Source organism: Monodelphis domestica, chromosome 5 (assembly GCF_027887165.1).
Source record: "Monodelphis domestica isolate mMonDom1 chromosome 5, mMonDom1.pri, whole genome shotgun sequence".
In the NCBI taxonomy this organism is placed as follows: Eukaryota; Metazoa; Chordata; class Mammalia; order Didelphimorphia; family Didelphidae; genus Monodelphis; species Monodelphis domestica.
Genome location: NC_077231.1, coordinates 97170989 through 97197596, shown reverse-complemented (window position 1 = coordinate 97197596; position 26608 = coordinate 97170989).

Genomic DNA, 26608 nt, shown 5'->3' with positions numbered 1-26608 from the left:
ACAGTGTAATTAACCTTCCCTATCCCTTTTGATCAGGTCTATTTTTGCTTTGGCTTTATCAGATATCATGATTGCCACTCCTGCCTTCTTTCTGTCAGTTGAGGCCCAGAAGGTCTTACTTCATCCTTTAATTCTGACATTGTGGGTGTCTACCCGCCTCATGTGTGTTTCTTGGAGACAACATATGGTAGGGTTTTGGATTCTAATCCATTCTTATATTCGTCTACGTTTTATGGGTGAGTTCATCCCATTCACGTTCAATGTTATGACTGTCACTTGTGGACTCCCTGGCATTTTGATATCCTTCCCTAATTCTAACCTTTCTTCTTCAGCTCTACCTTTTAGTCCAGTGATTTACTTTAAATCTGTCCCCCTTGTATTTCCCTTTCTACCCCCCTCCCTTCTTATTCCCTCCCTTATTTTCCCCTGTAGCCTTTTTAAAAATTCCCCACCCACCCTCTCTCTCCCTTGTACTGCTTCCCTCCCCACCTGTCTGTTTTTTACCCTTCTACTCCCCTATAGGGCGCAAATCTATTCTCTTCCCCAATGGATTGGATTGTTCTTCCCTCTTTGCGTCAGTTTCAAAGTACGTAAGAGTTGAGTATTTCCTATTTCCAACCTCTTTACCCTTCCAGTGTATCGATGTTCTGCCCCCTCCCGCCATGAGCTTCTTTGTGACATATAAATTTACCCCCATTTGTTTCTTTTCCCATTTCTTTTAGTCATAACCTCTTTTCTTTTTTAGCTTTAGTCATGTATATATATATACACATGTATATGTATTTATGCATGCATATATCTATATACCTATTTATGTCTTGTCCTTTCATCCTATACAGTTTGTCACTGTTCCCTCTGAGTGTAGTTCTTCTAGCTGCTTAGGTGATAGCAACAGTTTTTAAGAATTGCCAATGACCTCTTTTCTTATAGGGATACATATCATTTTAACTTATTGAGTCTCTTAAAAAAAAAACTTTTTTGTTGTTGTTGTTTCCCCCCCTTTTTTTAATTACCTTTTGATGATTCTCTTGAGTTCTGTGGTTGGACTTCGAATTTTCTGTTCAGGTCTGGTCTTTTATTTATGAATGCTTGGAACTCTTCTGTTGTGTTAAATGACCATACTTTCCCCTGTAAGAATATAGTCAGTTTTGATGGGTATTTTATTCTTGGCTGTAGGCCTAGTTCCCTTGCTTTCCGGAATATCATATTCTATGCCTTTCGGTCCTTCAGTGTGGATGCAGACAGATCCTGTGTTATCCTCACCATGTTTCCATGGTATCTGAATGGTTTCTTCTTGGCAGCTTGTAATACCTGTTCTTTTATCTGATTGTTTTTGAATTTGGCTATAACATTTCTTGGTGTTGTCAGTTGGGGATTAAAAACAGGGGGTGATCTGTGGATTCATTCAATCTCCACTTTCCCCTCTTGTTCTAGGATTTCGGGACAGTTTTCCTGGATAATTTCCTCTAGTATTATGTCCAGGCTTTTTCTTTTGTCGTGGCCTCCTGGTAGTCCAATTATTCTTAAATTGTCTCTTCTTGAACGATTTTCTAAATCGTCTGTTTTGTGAATGAGATGCTTCACATTTTCCTCAATTTTTTCATTCTTTTTGTTTTGTCTTATAGTGTCCTGCTGTCTTGTGAGGTCACTTGATTCTAGTTGTTTTACTCTGGTTCTTAAAGATTGGATTTCATCTTTGGCTTTTTGGTCATCTTTTTCCTTCTGGTCTGAGTTTCTTTGAAGATCGTCTTTCATCCTCTTTATCTTGTCTTTCATCTCCTTTGCCTCATTTTACAGCTGGATGATTTTGGCTTTCAGGACACTATTTTCTTGTTTTAGTTCAAGTGCCTCTGTTTCCAGATGACTTATCTTAATTTTTAAGTTCTTTTCCCAATTGTCTTCAGCCTCTCTTAGTTGTGTTTTGAGTTCTTCCACAGCCTGTATCCAATTCGCTGGAATTTCTGGTTTATCGTTTGATGATCTCTCCCCCTCTGTTCCATTTGGTGAGTAGTAGCTGTCTATTGTAGTTTATTTCTTCTGTTTCTGTTGTTTGTTCAAATTCACCCCTTCTTTCCTCCCTGTATTTGTCTGTGCTCTTGTTCCTCTCATTTTTTTTTTTGTTTTTTAGGGACATCTATCAGTCTCCCCTCTTGGAGCTTTAACAGAGGATCTCTTGGTGTAATCTCTGAGGGAGGGTTGTTGGGGGTTGGAGGCTTTTTATTGGCTTAAAGTCCAGCAGTCAATGAGGATGGATGGGGAGCCTGGGCTTCCCTGTGTTTTGGAGACTTTTGATGGGATTGAGTTCAGTTTAGTTGGGCTGGGTTTACTCTGAGTTTTAAACTTCCTGGACGGCTGGAGCAGATATGGAGGATCTCTAAAGCTCTGGCCAGGCTGCCAGGTCTATGATCCTTCTAGGCTGCCATCTTGACTTCGCCTCTAGGTTTCTGTTTTTTCAGAAGACCCAGCTCTCTAAGGGGGGAGGGGTCGTGGCTTGCCTGGACTCTGATGGCTCCTGATGGGATTAGGCTCAGGTGGTGTGGGCCAAATGATCCCCAAGCCAAAAAAAGAAGAAAAAGAAAAGCAGCAACCTCCTCCTCCACCTTCTGTGTTGGGTGCCCAGAAACTGGCCCGGGTTACTTTCAAGGTGAGCTCTTCGGAGCAACCCCTTTGCCAGCCCTGAGTTTTCTGTCCTTTCAGGAGCTCTGAGGGCTCCTGATGGGATTGGGTTCAGCTGATGCCCTAAAGCTGGGACCTCCCTTGAGACTCAGATGGAAGAACACAGCCAGGGGGCTACAGGCTTCCCCCTTCTCTCTATGTTTCCCTGCCGTCTATGTTGGGTACCCCGGAGACTGGCTCGGGTTGCTTTCAAGGTGAGTCCTCAGAGCCCTGAGGTTCCCGCTGCTGCCTTGGGCTCAGCACTCTGGGTTGGGGGGGATGGGTCCTGGGACCTTCTTTCTGTCTACCCCTTAGATCTGAGTGATCTAGGGTTCTGGCTTTTGGGGTGTGGTACCTTTTGATCCAGGTTCAGGAGGATGTTTCCCCAGGTCTATCCTGTTGTTCGGCTTGAATTTTGGTGGCCTAGGAGCACTCTGTTTGCAATCGGTAAGGAAGGGTTTCTGAGGTCTGCACTTTCACTGCTTCTACACCGCCATCTTGACCGGAAGTCTCATCTTTCTGCTTTTTGTTAGCAACTGGCAATAATTGTCTCTCCTCTTGAAATATTTCAGCTAGTACTACTTCCATTTATCCTGGCAAGAGCAGTGCAAATACTCATGATGACCTTTTCCTGGGTCTCCTTGTCTTGCTGTACAATTTTAGGACTCATAGGGCAATTAGTCAGTCAGGAAAGATCTATTGCATTTTTAAAAAAGGTGATATAAATCATAGCAACATGAGGCAAATCTGATTTTCCCAAAGAAAAAATATCATAATAGGGTTTTATGTTCTTGGCCAAGGGCCCAATGCCAAAATTGTAAAAGCAATGCTATGGTGATTATTACAGGCATCGGAGTTTCTCTAGTCTTTGCCAATTGGGGGAGTCTTTTTTCTGCCTTTTAAGCTAGAGTCTCTTATGGCTTCATGCTAAGTCCTTCCCTGTCTGGTTAGTACCTCTTGATAAAAAGGCCCTTTCCTGCTCTTTGACAGTATATACCTTAAGGAACTTCTAATCGGTTAGTTTTCATTTGACTAGAAAAGATGATCACTGAGGTCATTTATCACAAATCAGTGATTTGGCCATTCTCACTATGGGCAGCAAAGGAGACTCCAGATATTCTGGGCGCTTCTTACTCTCGATTTGTAATCAGAGGACCATTTCAGCTTTGCCACTATCTGGGTGAATTGAGACTTAACTCCTAACTTCTCTGGACCTTAGTTCTTTGTATATAAAAAAAGGTGCCTGAATTACAGGATCTTATAATTTATTTTTGGCTGTAAAGAGATGATGTTATGAATTATTAAGTTAAGAGGTTAAAGAAAATATCTATTAGGATCCTTTCCAATGTTTTTTTAGAGGGAGAGAAAGAAGAATCATTTATTAAGCACCAACTACATACTTTTTTTATAAATATTGCCTCATTTGGTAGAAAGTGTCTACAGGCTATCATAGAAGAGATCCCATGAAGGAGGCAGCTGGGTTGCTCAGTGGATTGTGAGTCAGGACCTGAGAGGGGAGGTCCTGGGTTCAAATGTGACCTGAGACTTCCTGGCTGTGTGACCCTGGGCAAGTCACCTAACCCCCATGGCTAGTCTTTATCACTCTTCTGCCTTGGAACCAATACACAGTATTGATTCTTTTTTTTTTTCAATTGTGTACAACTCTTTCTTTTCTTTTTTTAATTTTAAACATTATTTTATTTGGTCATTTCCAAACATTATTCACTGGAAACAAAGATCATTTTCTTTTTCTCCCCGCACCCCCTCCCACCACCTTTCCCTCTCCCATAGCCGACGCACGATTCCACTGGTTATCACATGTGTTCTTGACTCGAACCCATTTCCATGTTGGTATTTGCATTAGAGTGTTCATTTAGAGTCTCTCCTCAGTCATATCCCCTCAACCCCTGTAGTCAAGCAGTTGCTTTTCATCAGTGTTTTTACTCCCACAGTTTATCCTCTGCTTGTGGATAGTATTTTTTAGATCCCTGCAGATTGTTCAGGGACATTGCATTGTCACTAATGGAGAAGTCCATCACCTTCGATTGTACCACAATGTATCAGTCTCTGTGTACAATGTTTTCCTGGTTCGCTCTGCATCACTTCCTGGAGGTTGTTCCAGTCTCCATGGAATTCCTCCACTTCATTATTCCTTTTAGCACAATAGTATTCCATCACCAGCATATACCAAAATTTGTTCAGCCATTCCCCAATTGATGGGCATCCCCTCATTTTCCAATTTTTGGCCACCACAAAGAGTGCAGCTATGAATATTCTTGTACAAGTCTTTTCCCTTATTATCTCTTTGGGGTACAAACCCAGCAGTGCTATAGCTGGATCAAAGGGCAGACAGTCTTTTATGGCCTTTTGGGCATAGTTCCAAATTGCCCTCCAGAATGGTTGGATCAATTCACAACCCCACCAGCAATGAATCAGTGTCCCTACTTTGCCACATCCCCTCCAGCATCCATTACTTTCCATTGCTGTCATGTTAGCCAATCTTCTAGGTGTGAGGTGATACCTCAGCGTTGTTTTGATTTGCATCTCTCTGATTATAAGAGATGTAGAGCACTTTTTCATTTGCTTATCAATAGTTTTGATTTCTTTGGCTGAGAACTGCCTGCTCATGTCCCTTGCCCATTTATCAATTGGAGAATGGCTTGATTTTTTGTACAATTGATTTAGTACTTTATAAATTTGAGTAATTAAACCTTTGTCAGAGGTTTTTATGAAGATTGTTTCCCAATTTGTTGCTACCCTTCTGATTTTGGTTACATTGGTTTTGTTTGTACAAAAACTTTTTAATTTGATGTATTCCAGATTATTTATTTTGCAATTCTTTCTAATTCTTGCTTGGTTTTGAAGTCTTTCCCTTCCCAAAGGTCTGACATGTATGCTATTCTGTGTTCGCCTAATTTTCTTATAGTTTCCTTCTTTATGTTCAAGTCATTCACCCATTTTGAATTTATCTTGGTGTAGGGTGTGAGGTGTTGATCTAAACCTAATCTTTCCCACACTGTCCTTCAATTTTCCCAGCAGTTTTTATGAAATAGTGGATTTTTGTTGTCCCAAAAGCTGGAATCTTTGGGTTTCTCATATACTGTCGTGCTGAGGTTGCTTGCCCCCAGTCTAAATTGTTTTGATGACTGCTGCTTTTTAATATAGTCTGAGATCTGGGACTGCAAGACCCCCTTCCTTTGTATTTTTTTTTTCATTATTTCCCTGGATATCCTTGATCTTTTGTTCTCCCAAATGAACTTTGTTATGTTTTTTTCTAAATCAATAAAAAAAATTTTTGGAAGTTCCATGGGTATGGCACTAAATAGATAGATGAGTTTGGGTAGGATGGTCATTTTTATTATATTGGCTCGTCCGACCCATGAGCAGTTAATGTTCTTCCAATTGTTCAAGTCTAGTTTTAGTTGTGTGGAAAGTGTTTTGTAGTTGTGTTCATATAGATCCTGTGTTTGTCTCGGGAGATAGATTCCTAAGTATTTTATTTTGTCTAAGGTAATTTTGAATGGGATTTCTCTTTCTAGTTCTTGCTGCTGAGCTGTGTTGGTATTATATAGAAATGCTGATGACTTATGTGGGTTTATTTTGTATCCTGCAACTTTGCTAAAGTTGTTGATGATTTCAATTAGCTCTTTGGTTGAATCTCTAGGATTCTTTAAGTAGACCATAATGTCATCTGCAAAGAGCAATAATTTGGTCTCCTCCTTGCCTATTTTAATGCCTTCAATTTCTTTTTCTTCTCTAATTGCTACTGCTAGTGTTTCTAGTACAATATTAAATAATAAAGGTGATAATGGGCATCCTTGTTTCACTCCTGATCTTAATGGGAATGGATTTAGTTTATCCCCATTGCAGATGATATTAGTTGATGGTTTTAGATATATACTGGTTATTATTTTTAGGAACGGCCCTTCTATTCCTATGCTTTCTAGTGTTTATAGTAGGAATGGGTGTTGTATTTTATCAAAGGCTTTTTCTGCATCTATTGAGATAATCATGTGGTTTTTGTTGGTTTGCTTGTTGATGTGGTCAATTATGTGGATAGTTTTCCTAATGTTGAACCAGCCCTTCATCCCTGGTATAAATCCTACTTGATCATGGTGGATGACCCTTCTGATAATTTGCTGGAGTCTTTTTGCTAGTATCCTATTTAAGATTTTTGCATCTATATTCATTAGGGAGATTGGTCTATAATTTTCTTTCTCTGTTTTTGGCCTGCCTGGCTTTGGAATTAGTACCATGTTTGTGTCATAAAAGGAGTTTGGTAGAACTCCCTCTTTGCTTATTATGTCAAATAGTTTGTATAGTATTGGGATTAACTGTTCTCTGAATGTTTGATAGAATTCACTGGTGAATCCATCAGGTCCTGGGGATTTTTTCTTAGGAAGTTCTTTGATGGCCTGTTGGATTTCTTTTTCTGATATGGGATTATTTAAGAAAACTATTTCTTCTTCTGTTAGTCTAGGCAATTTATATTTTTGTAAATATTCATCCATATCACCTAAGTTGGTATATTTATTGCCATATAGTTGGGCAAAGTAGTTTTTAATGATTGCCTTAATTTCCTCTTAATTGTAGGTGAGATCCCCCTTTTCATCCTTGATGCTGTTAATTTGCCTTTCTTCTTTCCTTTTTTAATTAGATTGACCAGTACTTTGTCTATTTTGTCTGTTTTTTCAAACTACCAGCTTCTAGTCTTGTTTATTAGCTCAATGGTTCTGTCACTTTTGATTTTATTAATTTCTCCCTTAATTTTTAGGATCTCTAATTTGGTTTTCTTCTGGGGGGTTTTAATTTGTTTGTTCTCAAGTTTTTTGATTTGTATTTCCAATTTCTTGATCTCTGTCCTTCCTAATTTGTTAATATATGCACTCAGGGATATGAATTTTCCTCTAAGTACTGCCTTGGCTGCATCCCATAAGGTTTGAAAGGATGTCTCACCATTGTCATTTTCTTCAACAAAATTATTAATTTTTTCTATGATTTCTTCTCTAACTATCCGATTTTGGAGTATCATATCATTTAATTTCCAAATAATTTTTGATTTGGCTCTCCATGTACCCTTGCCGATCAATATTTTTATTGCCTTGTGATCTGAAAAGGCTGCATTTATTATTTCTGCTTTTCTGCTTTTGAGTGCCATGTTTCTGTGACCTAGTGTATGATCTATTTTTGTGAATGTGCCATGTGGTGCTGAAAAGAAAGTGTATTCCTTTTTTGTCCCTATTTATTTTTCTCCATATGTCTATTAACTCTATTTTTTCTAAGATTTCATTCACATCTTTCACCTCTTTCTTATTTTTTTATTTGATTCATCTAAATTTGATAGTGGTTGGTTCAAGTCTCCCACTAATATGGTTTTACTGTCTATTTCCTCCTTCAGTTCTCCTAGTTTCTCTATTAAAAATTTGGATGCTATACCATTTGGTGCATACATGTTGATTAGTGATATTTCCTCATTGTCTATACTCCCTTTTAGCAGAATATATTTACCTTCCCTATCCCTTTTGATAAGGTCTATTTTTGCTTTGGCTTTGTCAGATATCATGATTATAACTCCTGCCTTTTTTCTATCAGTTGAGGCCCAAAAGGTCTTACTCCAACCTTTAATTCTAACCTTGTGAGTGTCAACCCTCCTCATATGTGTTTCTTGAAGACAACAAATGGTAGGGTTTTGGGTTCTAATCCAATCTACTATTTGTCTACGTTTTATGGGTGAGTTCATCCCATTCACATTCAAAGTTATGATTGTCATTTGTGGATTCTCTGGCATTTTGATATCTTCCCCTAGTTCTGACCTTTCTTCTTTAGCTATCTCCTTTTGAATCAGTGATTTACTTTGTGTCAGTCCCCCTAGTTCCCTCCCTTGATATGCTTTCCTTTCTAGCCCCTCCATTTTTATCCTCCCTTCCCCTCCCCCCTCTCCTTCCATCCCTTTCCATATTCCCTTCCCCTCCCCCTCCTTAATTTTCCTTTCTTTCTTGTCCTATTGGATAAGATAGAATTCAGGATCCCACTGGATCTAGATGTTCTTCCCTCTCAGATTTGATTTCACTGAGAGTAAGGTTTAAGTAATTCCACTTCACGCTCTCTTTCTGTCCTTCTCATATGAGAGTTCTTCACCTCCCCTTCCCATGTGTATCTTTATATGGGAAAGATTATTCTATTAAGTCCCCCCCTATTTCTTGAAGTAAATCTTAGTGTTATCGATGGTTCCCCCCTCCCTTTTCCTTTCTTTGCCCCCACTTTCCCCAAATCTTCTTAATGCCCCAATCTTTCCCTATGCATGTTTCTTCTAACTACTCTTATGATGCATACAATTTTGAGAGTTACACAAAACATTTCCCCCACATATTAATATATATAATGTGATGTAAATGTAGTCCTTATAGAAGAGAGTTTGACTTAAAGAAAAAGATAAGATTCATCTCCTTTTCCCTTTCTTTCACATTTACCTTTTCATGTTTCTCTTGCTTTCTGTGCTTGGATATCAAATTTTCCACTAAGTTCTGGTCTTTTCTTAGTAAATGCTTAGAAATCTTCTATTTTGTTGAATGCCCATACTTTCCCCTGGAAGTATATAGTCAGTTTTGATGGGTAGTTGATTCTTGGTTGGAGATCCAGCTCTCTTGCCTTTCTAAATATCGTGTTCCATGCTTTGTGGTCTCTTAGTGTGTTAGCTGCTAGGTCATGTGTGATCCTTATGGGAGCCCCCTTATATCTGAAGCTCCTCTTCTTGGCTTCTTGTAGGATTTTCTCCTTTTCTTGGAAGCTCTTGAATTTGGCAATTACATTCCTAGGGGTTGTCTTTTTGGGATTTAGAATAGAGGGTGGTCCATGAACCCTTTCTATTTCTATTTTGCCCCCTTGCTCCAGAACGTGGGGGCAATTTTCTTTTATAATTTCCTGTAGAATAATATCGAGTTTATTGTTTATCTCTGGTTTTTCTGGGAGACCGATAATTCGGAGGTTGTCTCTTCTTCCTCTATTTTCCAAGTCTATGATCTTTTCAGTGAGATATTTTATGTTTTCTTCTAATTCATTAATTTTTTGGGTTTGCTTTATTGATTCTTGCTGTTTTATGATCTCACTTTCTTTGAGTTGCTTAATTCTGGTTGTTAGGGACTGGTTTTGCTTTTCAGCTTTGTCTGCCCTTCTATTGGATGCTTTGAGCTCTTTTTCCAATTGAACAGTCTTATCTGTCAGACTGCTGATCTCTTTCTCCCATTTTTCTTTCCAGGTTTCCACCTTTTGGATAAGTTCCAGTTTGAGATCTTCCAGAGCTTGTTGATAGTTTCCATTTTGGGAGGCATGTTCTGATTTTTTTTTTTTTTGGATTTCCTCCTCATTCTCTTCTTTTCCTTGGGTATTTCCACCATAAAAGTTTTCAATAGTCACCTTTTTCCCTTTCTTCCTGGAGGCTTGATTTTTGGCCATGTGAGCCATCCCTTTGGTGGTTTTATTCTACTTTCCTTTTTGGTCTGGGGTCTGGGTGATGTGGGAGGGTTTTCTGTGAATTTAGGTTGCCTCAGACTAGTTCTTCCCAGCCTCCGAGGTTTCTTAGAGAGCTGGGCCCCTGATCACATCCAAACTGCCCAAGTGTTCAGCTCCGCCCAGATAATCAGTGTGTGGTCTGCCCCTGGTGTTTAGTTCCGCCCAGATGCTCAGCGCAACCGCCCCGGCTCCCTGGGCCCCCTGTGCTCAGCGCAGGATTCTCCCATGAAATCGCCCTGAGAAGTTGTTTCCTGGCAGTCCCCAGATCCCAAGGACCCTGGAGTGCCCCCCCCAGACAGAGAAGTTCCCCACTCACTCGCTATCCCAGTGAGTGCTCCGGTAGCTCGCTCTGGTTTGGTGGGGGAGTTGGGGGGGGGGAAGGGCAGCTCAGTTCACATTTCTGTGCAAGCTTTTCTTCCGTCTTATTATAGTGTGGAAATGTTCAAACCCCATGTACCTTCGCCTCTGTGGGGTACTGAGGAGTCCTGTTCTGCCAAAGGTGATTTTTATGCTCCTTTGATGTAGTCTATTTCGTTCGGTGATGGGGAGAGGAAGCATGTGGTGTCTAGATTGCAGCCATGATTACCCGGAAGTTTCCTTTCCAATTTTGAATCTATGATCCCATGATCCTCTAAGGTTTAGGCAGAAATTCCTTTGTGCTCAGAGATTTTGTCAATAGTTTTTTTGAATGGTGAAGGCACAGTCATATAGGGGAGCTGCCCAACCAACAACTTTGGCGAGAATGGTCATTAATTTATTTGACAGTTTGCTTGTATACTTAGGACAGGCTGAGGTGCCAAGGGCAAATCAGTGACCCAAGTAAATGGTTCCCTGTGTGGGAAAAAAGCTGGGGAATCAATAGACACCAATTCTTGCTGGTGCATTTGATAAAAATATAAACCGAGCCAGAGGATATGGCTGAGAGCATCTGCTTCTGGGGTCTCTCAGATAAGTGAAGTGTGTGTGGGGAGACATTGATTTTGACTTTGACTGCCTTTAGACTCTAGTAAATGGATTTGCCAAGCTGCATCTCGACACTAAATTCTTTCAGTTAATTTGAGAATTGTGAAAGATGTTTTCTTCTATGCTGACCTCTCTCCCATGTGCTAGGAGTGTCCATCTTAAATTCTCTTTCATGTAGGCAAATTAAGCATTAACTCCAATAAATCACCTTTGATTCATCTATGATTTGCTTTTGAAATCACAGGAGTTATCTTCTGCTGACCTGAATACATTCAAATGGGAAGGTGAATTTGTGCCTGTCCAGCAAATTTTTAGAAATTTTAAATGCAAATGCTGTCCTGATGTAGGCCTATTCTTATATTTCACATCTATCTTCTACCAAAAAATAGTCATTGTTGTTTATAAAGTAAATTCCTAATTATGGGAGGGATGGAGGGAGGTGACAAAGAAAGAGAGAATTCCAACTGAAGAGTTGCAATGAGATCAGGAAAATCTAGTTAAAACTGACATAATCCTATGACCCAGATTTTAAAAAAATATACTCAGATTCAAGTATGAGACATCAGAGGGGAGTAAGAAAGAATTATATTTTCATAGCTAAGGAGAAAGGATCACACACAATTTTTATTAAGGGCAATCACCAGGGCCAGCCCAGGAGGAAAGCACCCTCCAGAAGGTGAGGAGATCAGTGGTCCAATGTGTGGTCAGAAGGAGAATAAATTAAAAACTGTGCCAAGTAAGCTGAAGTTTAGGAACAGTAAGTCTAGCTAGAAGAGGCAGTAGACTAAAGCTAGGGATTTTCCCAGTGAGACAGGGAGAGCACACCTCAGAGGGGAGCATCCTGGTTGACATAAACAGTTTTGCCATGAAGTTTTGTTGCCTAAGATAATTGTTTGGTTTGATTTGATTTTGTTGTCATGGAGGTAGTATACAAGCCACCCTTATTTTTATACCTTAGGCAAACATAGCAGAAATAGAAAATGTGGGTCCTACTATGGCCACCTTGTTCTTTCTATTATTATGGAAGAGAAAGGTATAGATTATAGTTGGGAACTTTACTGAGGTACACCAAGAAGTTTCTGTTTTTTTGAGGAAGGGAGGTGTATGGAATGTGGGATTAGGTAGTTTGACTAGGAAGTAGCTTATTAGGAGGCAGTCAGATGTCTCAGAGGATTGAGAGCCAGGCCTACAGACAGGAGGTCCTAGGTTCAAATTTATCCTTAGATGCTACCTGTGTGACCCTGGGAAAGTCACTTAACCTCCATTGCCTAGCATTTACCACTCCTCTGCCTTAGAATGAGTATTCAGTATTGATTCTAAGATGGAAGCTATGTTTTTTTAAAAGATAAATAAAAGTCATCTGTGGTTTTAGTGGGCTGTAAGATCAGCAGGAATTAGCAGTGGAATCTATCAGATGTTCCACTCAGATCAAGAAGAAACCTGGTGAGAAAATAGGTAAGGGGAGTAAAAGAAATATGTTTAGAATAGGCCAAGATAGAATGGGCCAAAGTAAACCCTTGTCATTCAAAACTATAGTATCCTGGAGAGGTCACCTGGAGCGAAAAGGGTTTTTATTGGCTCAAAGGGTTAAGACATTATCTCTGAAAAACATATGATTGATCACATGGTTCAAAAGGAATGTGATTAGGGTTTTGATGTTAAAGAATTGATACTGCAAATTTGAATAACATAGAAATAGGTTTTGAACAATGATACATGGATAACCCAGTGGAACTGTTTGGCAGCTCTGGGAGGGGGGAGAGAAAGGGGGAATCATGAATAATGTAACCATGGAAAATATTTCTAAATAAAAAAAATTAAAGACATTGTCTCTGGTAAGGCTGTCAAGATAGCAACCTTGATGAGAAGTAAAATTAAACATGATTAGAGCCTGCTTAACTGTAGATGAATTCCCAACTATGGGAATCTTTAAATGCTGGGCTAAAGGTTTTTTTTTTTCTTCAAAAATATTACCCTGGTATTGGTTAAGAGACAGAAGGGTGGATCAGTGTAATGGATTAAGGTTAAGTGACATTTGCAAGCCAGTGTTTGCTAAACCCAAAGATCCCAGATTTGGGGACAAGAACTCATTATTTCACAGAAACTGTTGGAAAATTGGAAAACATTATGGGAAAAAATAGGTTTAGATCAAAATCACATACCCTGTACCAAGATAAATTCAAAATGGATAGATGACTTAAATATAAAAAGTGAAATCATAAATAAATTAGGTGAACATAGACTATTATACCTGTCAGGTCTATGGGAAAGGAAGGAATTTAAGATCAAGCAACAGATAGAGAGCATTACAAAATGTAAAATGAATAATTTTGATTATATCAAATTAAAAATGTTTTGAACAAATAAAACCAATGCAACCAAAATTAGAAGGAAACCAACAAACTTGGAGAACATTTTTTGTAACAAAACTCTCTGAAAAAGATTTAATTTCTCAAATATGTAAGGAAATAGGTCAAATTTCCAAAAAATCAAGCCATTCTCCAATTGACAAATGATCAAGGGATACAGAGACAGTTTTCAGATGAAGAAAGCAAACCTCTCAATAATCAAATGAGAGAAAAATTCTAAATCCCTTCTGATTAGAGAAATGCAAATCAAAACAAGTCTAAGGTATCACCTCACACCTAGCAGTGTGTGGCCAAGATGACAGTAAAGGAAAATAATAAATATTGGAGGGGTTGTGGCAAAATTGGGATACTAGTGCATTATTGGTGGAGTTGTGAATTGATCCAACCATTCTGGAAGGCAATTTAGAATTATGTCCAAAGGGCTTTAAAAGACTACATGCCCTTTGATGTAGCAATACCACTTCTGGGTTTGTACTCCAAAGAGATAATAACAAAAAATACTTATACAAAAAATATTTATAGCTGTACTTTTTATGGTGGCAAAAAATTGGAAAAGGAAGGGATTTCCCTCAATTTGGGAATGTCTGAACAAATTGTGTTATCTTATGGTGATGGAGTACTATTATGCTATAAGGAATGATGAACTGGAGGACTTCCATGTGAACTGGAAAGATCTCCAGGAATTAATGCAGTGCAAAATGAGCAGAACCAGGAGAAAATTATACACAGAGACTGATATATTGTAGTGCAATCAAATGGAACAGACTTTTTTACTAGTAATACTGCAATGATCCAGGATAATCCAGAAGGACTTATGAGAAAGAATGCTATCCATTTCCAGAGAAAAAAACTATAGGAACAGAAACATAGAAGAAAAACATATGATTGACCACGTGGTTTGATGGGGATATGATTTGTGCTTTAAATGATCACTCTGTTACAAATATGAATAACAGGGAAATTGGTTTTAAAAATGATACATGTATAACTCAGTGGAATTTCTCACCAACTCTGGGAGGAGGGAGGGAAGAGGGGAAGGAAAGAACATGAATCATATAAACATGAAAAATATTCTAAATAAATAATTTTTAAAAATATTACCCTAAATGTGATGGGGAGCCACTGGAGCTATTTGAGTTAGATGGTTGCCTGGTGACATCTGTAATAACTTTGGTATTTGTGTGGAGGGTGAGTTGGAGAGAGGAGAAGGTGGAAGAATTGAATCAAATCAGGAGGCTACTGCAATCCTCTAGGTAAGAAGTGACAAATTAGGATAGTAGATTGTGAATGGAGAAGCAAAATATAGAAGTGACATATTGGGGAGGTAGAATTTAAAAAATGCTGGGCAAAGTCATGGCAGCAGATTTATTCCCTCATGTGGGTCTTTATTGGATCGTAGGGCATCATGCTGAGCAAGCTTGTCTTGCTCCTCATCTCACAGTGGAGTGTCACTGCCTGTTTATTGAAATACTAGCACAGTACCTAGCCATAGCCTTTAAATATGATGGTTCACTGAATCCAAAGATTCTTCTTATAGTCCTTTCAAAACTCTATCTGGGACAATGTAACCCTGGGTGTATTGCAGCACATTTAAAAGCTGTATGTAATATCTGGTCTCAGCCCTGGGGCACTGTGCTTGGCACACAGTGTTTAATAAATGCTCATTGAATGTAGCCTGGATGGAGGTGAAGTCCCTAATGATTGTCTCCAAAGCCAAAATTTAACCCTCTGTCTTGGAATACACTGTTGATTAAACTCTCCTCACTTCAGCTCAATCTCAGGCAGTATTGTCAATTAAGGAGACTCACTCTTTGCACAGAAAGCCTGGGAATATTCTCACGAATACAAAGAATCATTATCAGATACTTGCCAATTCCCATATTCAAAAAAGTCTCTGGATTCTGGGGAATCTATATATATATGGTCTTTTTCTCCTTCTTAACGGCACTCAAAAATTGTATCACTTTCTCTTAAATGGACACTAATCCAACCTGGCAAAGAACTACTACTACCCTAAGTACCAGAGAATGGCCTGGATCAATTTTGCATGTTGAGCAAGATCCCTGGAGAAGATGAAGATGTCATCAAGATAAACCAAGATTAAAATTAGGGGCAAAGTCAAGATGGCAACTTAGTGGCAGTGAAAACTTAAACCACTCTGACAATCCCTCCAAATCAAGCTTTAAAAACTGCCTCAAAATAATAGAAATCAAAAATGAACAGCAAATGTGAGGAGGCTCTCCCATTGAACACAACTTGAAAGATAAATAAAGAGAATTGATTTTCATGGGATAAGGGGGAACTGGAAGCAAAAACACACACAGGGGCATGCTGGCTGACCCCCTATACCCCACTGCACTAGGTTCTGTGATTGGTTAACCTCCAGAACTGAGGAAACAGGGATACACCAGTAAAAGTTCACCTCAGACCCAACCATTGAACTCCCAGACCCTGGCACCAGCCTGTAGTGAATCCTAGAAGTCCATTGCACTGGGCCCTTTAAAGCCTCAGTGACTGTGCCAAAGCCTTAGGCCTAGGGCAAAACCCTACAAGCCTGTAGAGGAGATAGAAACAATAAACAGCTTTCAAAATTCCCAATCCACAGGCAAAAAAGGTGCAAAAATGTGCAAGCAGCATAAAAAACACTTAACCCTGGAAAATTTCTATAGGGGCAAAGAGTAAAGCACAGACTCAAGCAATGACATGCAAAACTTCCCAAAAAATGGGAATTAATCTCAAGTTCTAGAAGAATTTAAAAAGGAATTCAAAAATCATATAAGACAAGTTGAAGAAAACTGGAAAACAGAAATGAAATTATTGGGAAAAGAGGCAAAAAAAAATACAATGAAGCAAAGAGTATCATGAAAAGTAGGATGGACCAAATAGAAAAGGAAGATCAAAAGGTCATGAAATAAATTCAATCTTTAAAAATTAGAATTAGACAAATAGAAGCTAATGAGTTTACAAGACATCAAGAAACAATAAAATCAAATCAAAAGAATAAAAAATAGAAGAAAATATGAAATATCTCATTGAAAAAACAACTAATTTGGAAAATATATTTAGGAAAGATAATTTAAGAATTATTTGACTAACTGAAAGTCATGACCAAAAAAATCCTAAACATCCTATTACAAGAAATTATCCAAGAAAACTGTGCTGACATTCTTGAAAAAAGGATAAAATAGAAATAGAATGATTCCACAGATTACTTCCTGCAATTAGTCCCCAACTGACAGCTCCCAGGAATGTTATAGACAAGTTCAAGAGTACCCAGGTCAAGGAGAAAATATTACAAGCAGCCAGAAAGTAACAATTCAAATATCATGACGCCCTAGTCTGGATTACATCAAATCTGGCAGCTTCCATATTGAAGGACCAAAGGTGTGGAATATGATATTCTAGAAGTCAAGGAAACTGGGTTTACAACAAAGACTCACCTACCCAACAAAACTGACTATATTCTTTCAGGGGAAAGTATGGTCATTTAATAAAATAGAAGATTTGCAGATATTTTTGAAGAAAAGACTAGACTTAAAACAGAAAATTCTGTGTCCAAATGCAAAATGCAAATGAAGCATAAAAAAGTAAATAAGAAAGAAAAAATTAAGGACTTCAATAAGGTCAGATTTTTTTATATTCCCAAATGGAAAAATGATATCTGTAACTATTAAAAATTGTTATCATTATCATAGTAATTAGGAGAAGTATACATAGAGAGAAGGCATGGTAGTAAGCTGTTTAGGATCATATGTAAAAAAAAATTAACAAAAACCCTAAGGCTGAAAAAGATGATGTACTAAGAAAAATGGGAAGAGAGAAGTAAAATGGGACAAATTATATTGCATAAAGAGATATGGAGGGAAAACAACTATTATATTGGAGGGGAGAATGATGGTGATTATGAGTATTACTTAAACCTTACTTTCATTGGAATTGGCTCAGAAAGGGAAAAACAGAGCACTTCATTGGGACAGAATCCTATCTTACTCTATAAAGAAGTAGAAGGGGAATAAGAAAAGTGGGGAGGGGGTAATATATGGAGGGGAAAGTGGGGAAGTGACTAAAAGCAAAACACTGGTGTGGAGGGAAAGAGTGAAAGGAGGAAGGACAAGATTAAAAGAGGGAATCAAGATGGAGGAGAATACACAGATGGTAATCATAGCTGTGAATGTAAATAGGATGAACTCACCCATAAAAACAGAAGCAAATAGCAGAGTAGATTAAAAACCAGAATCCTACCATATGTTGTTTATAAGGAACACATTTGAGACAGACAGGCACATTGAGTAAAGGTAAGAGGCTGGAGCAGATTCTATTGGGTTTCAACTGAGGGGAAAAAAGCAAGAGTAGCAATCATGATCTCAAACAAAACCAGAACAAAAATATATCTGATTAAAAGAGTTAAGGAAGGTAGTTAAATCTTGATAAAAGGCAGTATAGACTTTGAAGAAATATCAGTATTTTACATATATGCACCAAATGGTATTGCATCCAGAATTTAAAGGAATAACTAAAGAAGCTTAAGGAGAAAATAGATAGTAAAAATCTACTAGTGGGGGACCTCAACCTTCCCTTATCAGAACTAGATAAATCTAACAAAAAAAAGAAAGAAGGTAAGTGATTGAAATTTTAGAAAAGTTAGATTTAATAGATATCTGGAGAAAAATGAATATGTATAAAAAGGAATATACCTTTTTTCCCAGCAGAACAAGGTGCATATATGAAGATTGAGCATGTACTAGGACATTAAAAACTTCATAATCAAATGCAAAAAAGCAGAAATAATAAATGTATTTTTCTGGATCAAAATTCAATAAAAATTATCTTTAATAAAGGTTCATTGAAAAGTAAATTAAAAATTAATTGGAAACAAAATAACTTAATTCTTCAAAACTGGTAAGCCAAAGAACAAATCATAGAAACAATCATTGATTTTATTGAAGAGAATAAGACTATGGAGACAGCATATCAAAATGTATAGGATACAGCCAAAAAAATCAGGGGAGAATTTATAATCCTGAGTGCTTTTATCAATAAAATAGGAAAAAAGCAGATCAATGAATTGGATGTACAACTAAAAAAACTAGAAAAAGAACATATTAACCACCCCCCAGTTATAGACTAAATTAGAAATCCTACAAATCAAAGAAGAAATTAATAAAATTGAAAACAAAAGACTATTGAACTAACAAATAAGGCAAGGAACTTGTTTAATAAAAAAAATAGTGTATTGGTTAATTTGATCTAAAAAAAGAAAGATGAGAATCACTTTGCCAGTATCAAAAATGAAACAGGTGATTTCACCTCTAATGAAGAGGAAATTAAAGCAATTATTAGGAGCTATCTCACCCAATTATATGAGAATAAATCTGATAGTCTAGTTGAAATTGTTGAATATTTACAAAAATATAAATTGCCTAGATTAACAAAAGAGGAAATAGGATACTTAAATAATCCCATCTCAAAAAAAAAATAAATTGAAGAAACTATCAATTAACTTCCCAAGAAAAAATCCCCAGGGCCAGGGCCAGATGGATTCACAAGTGAATTATATAAAAAATTTAAAGAACAATTAATCCTAATACAATATAAAAGATATCTGGTAAAATAAGCAAAGAATGAATTCTACCAAATTCTTATTATGACACAAATATTGTTCTAATACCTAATCCAGATAGACCAAAAACAGAGAAAGAAAATTACAGACCAATTTCTTTAATGAATATTGATGCAAAAATCTTAAATAAAATACTAGCAAAGAGACAACAGCAATATATCACAAAGGTTATTCACTATAACCAGGTGGGACCAGGAAAACCATCAGCACAATTAACTATATCAATAACCAACTAGCAGAAATCACATGATTATCTCAATAGATGCAGAAAAAAACTAGACAAAATGAAACACCTATTCCTATTGAAAACTCTAGAAAGCATAGGAATAAAGGGGCCTTTGCTTAAAATAATAAGTAGTATCCATTTAAAACCATCAGCAAGTATCATCTGCAATGGGGATAAGTTGGACATCTTCCTTAGGAGTGAAGCAAGGATGTGATGCCCATGATCACCACTATTATTTAATATTATACTAGAAACACTAGCTTTAGCAATTAGAGAAGAAAAAGAAATTGAAGGAATTAAAGTAGATAATATAGAAATGAAGCGATCACTCTTTGCAGATGATATGATGGTATACTTAGAGAATCCTAGAAAGTCAATTAAAAAACTAGTTGGAATCATTAATTATTTTAGCAAAGTTGCAAGATACAAAATAAATCCACATAAATCATCAGCATTTCTATCTGTTTCCAACAAAACTCAGCAGCAAGAGTTAGAAAGAGAAACTCCATTTAAAATCATTCTAGACAGGGAGTTCTACCAAATTCCTTTTATGACACAAACATGGTACTGAATCCAAAGCCAGGCAGGGCAAAAATGGAGAAAGGAAACTATAGACCCATCTCCCTAATGAATATAGATGAAAAAATCTTAAATAGGATACTAGCAAAAAGACTTCAACAAGTGATCTGGAGGGTCATTCACTATGATTAAGTAGGATTTATACCAGGAATGAATGGCTGGTTCAATATTAGGAAAACCATCCATATAATTGACCATATCAAGAAGAAAACCAACGAAAATACCATGATTATCTCAGTAGATGCAGAAAAAGCCTTTGATAAAATATAACACGCATTCCTATTAAAAACACTAGAAAGCATAAGAATAGAAAGGCCTTTCTTAAAAATAATAAACAGTATATATCTAAAACCATCAGCTAACATCATCTGCAATGGGGACAAACTAGATGCATTCCTAATAAGATCAGGAGTGAAACAAGGATGCCCATTATCACCTCTATTATTTAACATTGTACTAGAAACACTAGCACTAGCAATTAGAGAAGAAAAAGAAATTGAAGGCATCAAAATAGGCAAAAGTTATCACTCTTTGTGAATGATATGATGGTCTACTTAATGAATCCTAGAAAATCAACCAAAAAGCTATTCAAAATAATCAACAACTTTAGCAAAGTTGCAGGATACAAAAGAAACCCGCATAAGACATCAGCATTTCTATATATTTCCAAGACAGCTCAGCAGCAAGAATTAGAAAGAGAAATTCCATTCAAAATCACTTTAGACAAAATAAAATACTTAGGACTCTATCTCCCAAGACAAACACAGGAACTATATGAAAACAACTACAAAACACTCTCCACACAACTAAAACTAGACTTGAGCAAATGGAAAAACATTAACTGTTCATGGGTAGGATGAGCCAATATAATAAAAATGACCATCCTACCCAAACTTACTTATCTATTTAGTGCTATACCCATTGAACTTCCAAAAATGTTTTTTTATTGATTTAGGAAAAAACATAACAAAGTTCATTTGGAAGAACAAAGGATCAAGGATATCCAGGGAAATAATGAAAAAAAAATACAAAGGAAGGTGGCCTTGCAGTCCCAGATCTCAAACTCTATTATAAAGCAGTGGTCATCAAAACAATTTGGTACTGGCTAAGAGACAGAAAGGAGGACCAGTGGAATAGACTTGGGGTAAGTGACCTTAGCCGGACAGTATATGACAAACCCAAAGACCCCAGCTTTTGGGACAAAACCCCACTATTTGACAAAAACTGCTGGGAAAACTGGAAGACATCGTGGGAGAGATTAGGTTTGGATCAACACCTCACAGCCTACACCAAGATAAACTCAGAATGGGTGAATGACTTGAACATAAAGAAGGAAACTATAAGTAAATTATGTGAACACAGAATAGTATACATGTCAGTTCTGTGGGAAGGGAAAGACTGTAAAACCCAACAAGTCATAGAAATAGTCACAAAATGTAAAATAAACACATTTGATTACATCAAAATAAAAAGTTTTTGTACAAACAAAACCAATGTAACCAAAACCAGAAGGGATGCAACAAATTGGGAAACAATTTTCATAACAAAAACCTCTGACAAAGGTCTAATTACTCAAATTTATAAAGAGCTAAATGAATTGTACAAAAAATCAAGTCATTCTCCAATTAATAAATGGGCAAGGGACATGATCAGGCAGTTTTCAGCCAAAGAAATAAAAACTATCAATAAGCACATGAAAAAGTGCTCTAAATCTCTTATAATCAGAGAGATACAAATCAAAACAACTCTGAGATACCACCTCACACCTAGCAGATTGGCCAACATGATAGCACAAAAAAGCAATGAATGCTGGAGGGGATGTGGCAAAGTCAGGACATTAATGCATTGCTGGTAGAGTTGTGAATTGATCCAACCATTCTGGAGGGCAATTTGGAACTATGCCCAAGCAATGAAAAACTGCTTGCCCTTTGATCCAGCCATAGCACTGCTGGGTTTGTAATCCAAAGAGACAATAAGGAAAAAGACATGTACAAGAATATTCATAGCTACATTCTTTGTGGTGGCCACAAATTGGAAACTGAGGGGATGCCCTTCAATTGGGGAATGGCTGAACAAATTGTGGTATCTGTTGGTGATGGAATACTATTGTGCTGAAAGGAATAAGAAAGTGGAGGAGTTCCATGGAGACTGGAGTCACCTCCAGGAAGTGATGCAGAGCAAAAGAAGCAGAACCAGGAAAACATTGTACACAGAGACTGATACACTGTGGTACAATCGAACATAATGGACTTCTCCATTAGTGTCAATGCAATGTCCCTGAACAATCTGCAGGGATCCAGGAGAAAAAACAGTGTTCACAAGCAGAGGACAAATTGTGGAAGTAAAAACACCAAGGAAAAGCAACTGCTGGACTACAGGGTTTGAGGGGACATGACTGAGGAGAGACTCTAAATGAACACCCTAATGCAAATACCAACAACATGGAAATGGGTTCAAATCAAGGACACATGTGATACCCAGTGGAATCGCATGTCGGCTATGGGAGGGGTGGCAGGAGGTGGGGAGGAAAAGAAAATGATCTTTGTTCCCAAGGAATAATGTTTGACAATTAACAAATTAAAAAAATGTTTAAAAGTAAAAAAAAACACTCTAGACAATACAAAATATTTGGGAATCTATTTGCCAAGACAAACTCAGGAATCATATAAACAGAACTATAAAAAATTTTCCACACAATTAAAACTATATCTAAATGACTGGAAAAACATCAATTGCTCATGGATAGGACAAGCTAATATAATAAAAGTGACAATCCTACCTAATTAATTTATTTATTCAGGTATGGAATGTTGCATTTACATTCATTTTTGGCTGTTTTGCTTGATAATTTAGGGTCCAAGGTTATACTTGGAGGTGAATTGGCAACTGAGCAGAATATTGGATAGAGTGATGAACTTGTAGGCAGGAAGACGTCAATTCAACTCTTCCCATTAATATTCACAGTTCTGCTTCAAATAGATATTGGTTGTCTGTTCCTCAGTTTTCCAACCTTTAATATAGGGATAATAGCATGTACCTAATACCTTTGCTATGAGAATACAAATAAGATCACTTATTTAAAGGGCTTTTCAGAATTTAAAGAGCTGCATCAATGTTGTCAACACCATCATTATCAGAGATAACTATGGATACAAAAAGGAAAAGAAAAGCAGCAATAAAACTTTACAGGACCAATCATGAAAACACCCTCCACAAATTAATGTCCGTAACTTTGGTTCAAATAGGTCTTATTACTACTTATAATAACCAGTATGCATGCCCCAGTGAGGTACCATTTTATGACTATTACTACTCAGATACTAGGTCTTAAGATACAGATGCTGATGACATTTAGGGCTCTTATCTTCTTTGCAGATTGATAACTTCTCTCTTCTTCCTTTCAGATTCAACCTGGGCTCTTTCAGATTGACTGGAGAGTCACATACTTACTTGCCTACAGCTGAAACTTGCTCTGTGTATATTTCTCTAGAAACTTCCAGAGTCTCTGGCCAGATCAGCATGGAGATGAAGTTGGCTGGTTTAGATTAACAATATACTTTTATAGTTTATGTGTGAAGGGAGTTTTTCAGCCTCCTTTTACTAAAGAGTATTCGATTAGTCCTGGTACTATAGCCTAAACCTGCTGTAGGATGTGCTTCAGGTAGTGCCTGAGGCTGAATGTCACCTCTCCCACAGTCCCACTCAATGAATGAATGATATGCCCCAGTCCCAATAGTAAGAGGAAGAACTAGGTTATGTCTAGACTGAGTACTTAACAAAAGTCTGCAGGGACTTGTTCTCCAGTGTCACAGAGACATAATAACATGAATGGAGATCATTCATTCTCACTAGTCTATTCAAATGTATTTATTTTTTAAAATTGCTCCCTCCCCACCCATTGAGTAGAAAAGTAAAATGATATCAGTTATACATATGAAATAATGAAAAATATAATTCCATACTAGTCACATCCTAATAAACATTATCTGTATATAGTTACATAATGTGTGAAAATGATACTTAAATTTGCACTCAGAATTTATCATTTCTTTCTCTGGAGGTAGAAAGCATTTTTCCATCATCAGTTTATTGGAATTGTCTTAGAACATTGTATCAATCAGAGTAGTCAAGTCTTTGGCAGTTAATCATTATTACCACACTGATGCTTCCATTCACAATGATCTCCTTGTTCTTCTCACTTCATTTTGCATCAGTTCACATAGGTCTAGCTAGGCTTTATTTTTTCTGAAACCACCCCTCTTGTCATTTCTTATAGCACAAAGGACTCCATCACAATCATTGCCCAATTTGTACAGCCATTCCCCAATTGATGAACATCCCCTCAATTTCTGCTTTATTGCCACCATATAAGTGCTGCAATGAGTATTTTTGTGCATAGAGATCCTTTCCCATTCTTTTTATTTTTACTTCTAATCCAGTATTCTTTGTAGTAAACCACTAGTACAGGGCAGAGGAGAGATGTAGGAGAGGGCATTCTGTTCTGAGATATTTTCACAAGGGGGAATTCAGTCACTGAGTAATGGAATGTTTGAGCTAGAGGAACCACAGAAATCACTGAGATCAATCTCCTTACTTTTTACAGAAGCCCAGGAGTATGGTCAAGGTCACATAACAAGTCAATAGCTTGACTTGTTGACTATTGAAGCCAGGTTTCTTGACTCCCATTCTATATACGTTCCTTCTATTATACCACTGCTGATGGATCTTTCAATAATGAAATATAGGAAATTTATAGAATCTGATCTTTGATATAAAGCAAAACCATTTTTTAAAACTAAGCAGAATAGGAGCCCTACAGAAATCATTAACAGTATTACAGAGAGGAGGATAGAGTTAAAAACCAGTTAAGAAATATAATTTAAAAAAATCCATATGTACAATATTTATAAAAAAGGAATAGAGCTGCAGCAACCAAGATCACTGGACTGGTAGGGCCAGGGTAATGGGCATGTGGGGGTAAGGGTTCATGGGAGGCCAGCTTTCCTGGGTCTGGAGTAGTTGTATCAATAGGTCAAAGGATATGCACAATTTTATAATCCTTTGGGTAAATTTCAAATTGTTCTCCAGAATAATTGTAGTTTTCAACTCCGCCACCAGTTGATTGATGTTCCTATTTCCCTTTATCCCGTCTAGCATTTGTCATTTCTGATAGTTGAAAAGTGGTACCTCAGAGTTGTTTAAATTTTCCTTTCTTTAAACAATAATGATTTAGAGCATTTTTATGACTTTAGATAGCTTTGCTTTTTGTCTTTTGAAAACTGCCTCTTCATATACTTTGACCATTTATTAATTGGGGAATGGCTCTTATTTTTTTATAAATTTGACTCAGTTTCCTAATAAAGAGGATAGTTTTGGTCCTCAAGAAATTTACAATCTAATAGGGGGAGGTTACATTCAAAAGGAGGTAGAAAAGCTAGGTGGAGGAGACAAGAAGATTCCTGGTATGGGAAAAACTCTTATTCTGTGATGTTGAAAACAGGGATGGCAGCAAACACAAATTGGAATCAATCCAAAAGACCACTTTCTGCCCTCTATAAAGGAAGTAATTGGGAGGGGTTTAGTACTCCACCTTTCAACCTTCCAATCAGGGAGTAAGAGGAGGCTGAGGAAAGTGATATCAGTCAAGGTTTGAGTTAGTCTCATAGTTATGTGATTAGAAATGGGGATCTTAACCAAGGACAAACATCTGCAAAGTAGCATGGGAGAATATGCAAAGTGGAGTGGGAAGTCCAAAAAGTTGGACTTTTTACAATACCAGTTTCTTGAGCCCCCAGTTAAGGGGGAGGATGTGTGTGTGTGTGTGTGTGTGTGTGTGTGTGTGTGTGTGTGTGTGTGAGATACTAATATGCAGCTCAAACATGATCTGAGTGGTTAAAGTGAAGAATTTGTTTTAGATTCTTCATTGAGAAAAGTCTTTTCTATTTCACCCATTAGAGGTAGCTGGTGGAGTCAAGAAACCTGTGTTTGGATCTGACCCCAGCCATTGTCAGTCACTTAATCTCCATTTGATTCAATTTCCTTAATTTTAAAAATGGGAATAATATAACACCTCCTTTCTCAGGTTGTTAGAAGGATCAGATGAGATATTTGTAAAAAGCACTTAGTATTATATCTGGCACATAGTAGATGCTATAGAAATGCTATAGAAATGCTTTTCTCCTCCCTTCTCTTCCTTTTCATAAGAGAACTAAAAAGGCACTGATAAGAATAATCACAGGAATCTGAGAGAGGACTTCTCTGGGGGGTGGGGGGGGAAGTGTATGAAATTAAGTGAATAAGCCAAAAGTATAACAGGTTAATTGAAAATTTCCAATTAGTAGTGTAATAATTAAAATAGTGGAAGACTTAAATTGTGGCAGATACAAGATTGGATGGTTTAAATTGTGACCGCAGAAAATATGGTTTCAAGACAGTGTCTTGTTTTAAATCAAATATCAGGTGGTCGCCAGGGAAATATTCCTAATTATGAAATATACCCAAGTCAACTGGGTTTTATAGAGATTTTAATTCATACAAATGAGGAATTAAAGAAAGAGAGAAAGAGAGAAAAAAGGAAATAATGAGAAAAGGATAGGCCGGCCCTGGCCAGCCCTGGCCAAGCCAGGCCTAAGCCCTATGAGAAAGATCAGTCAGTCCTTTATCCACTCACCACAAGATTTGTCCAAG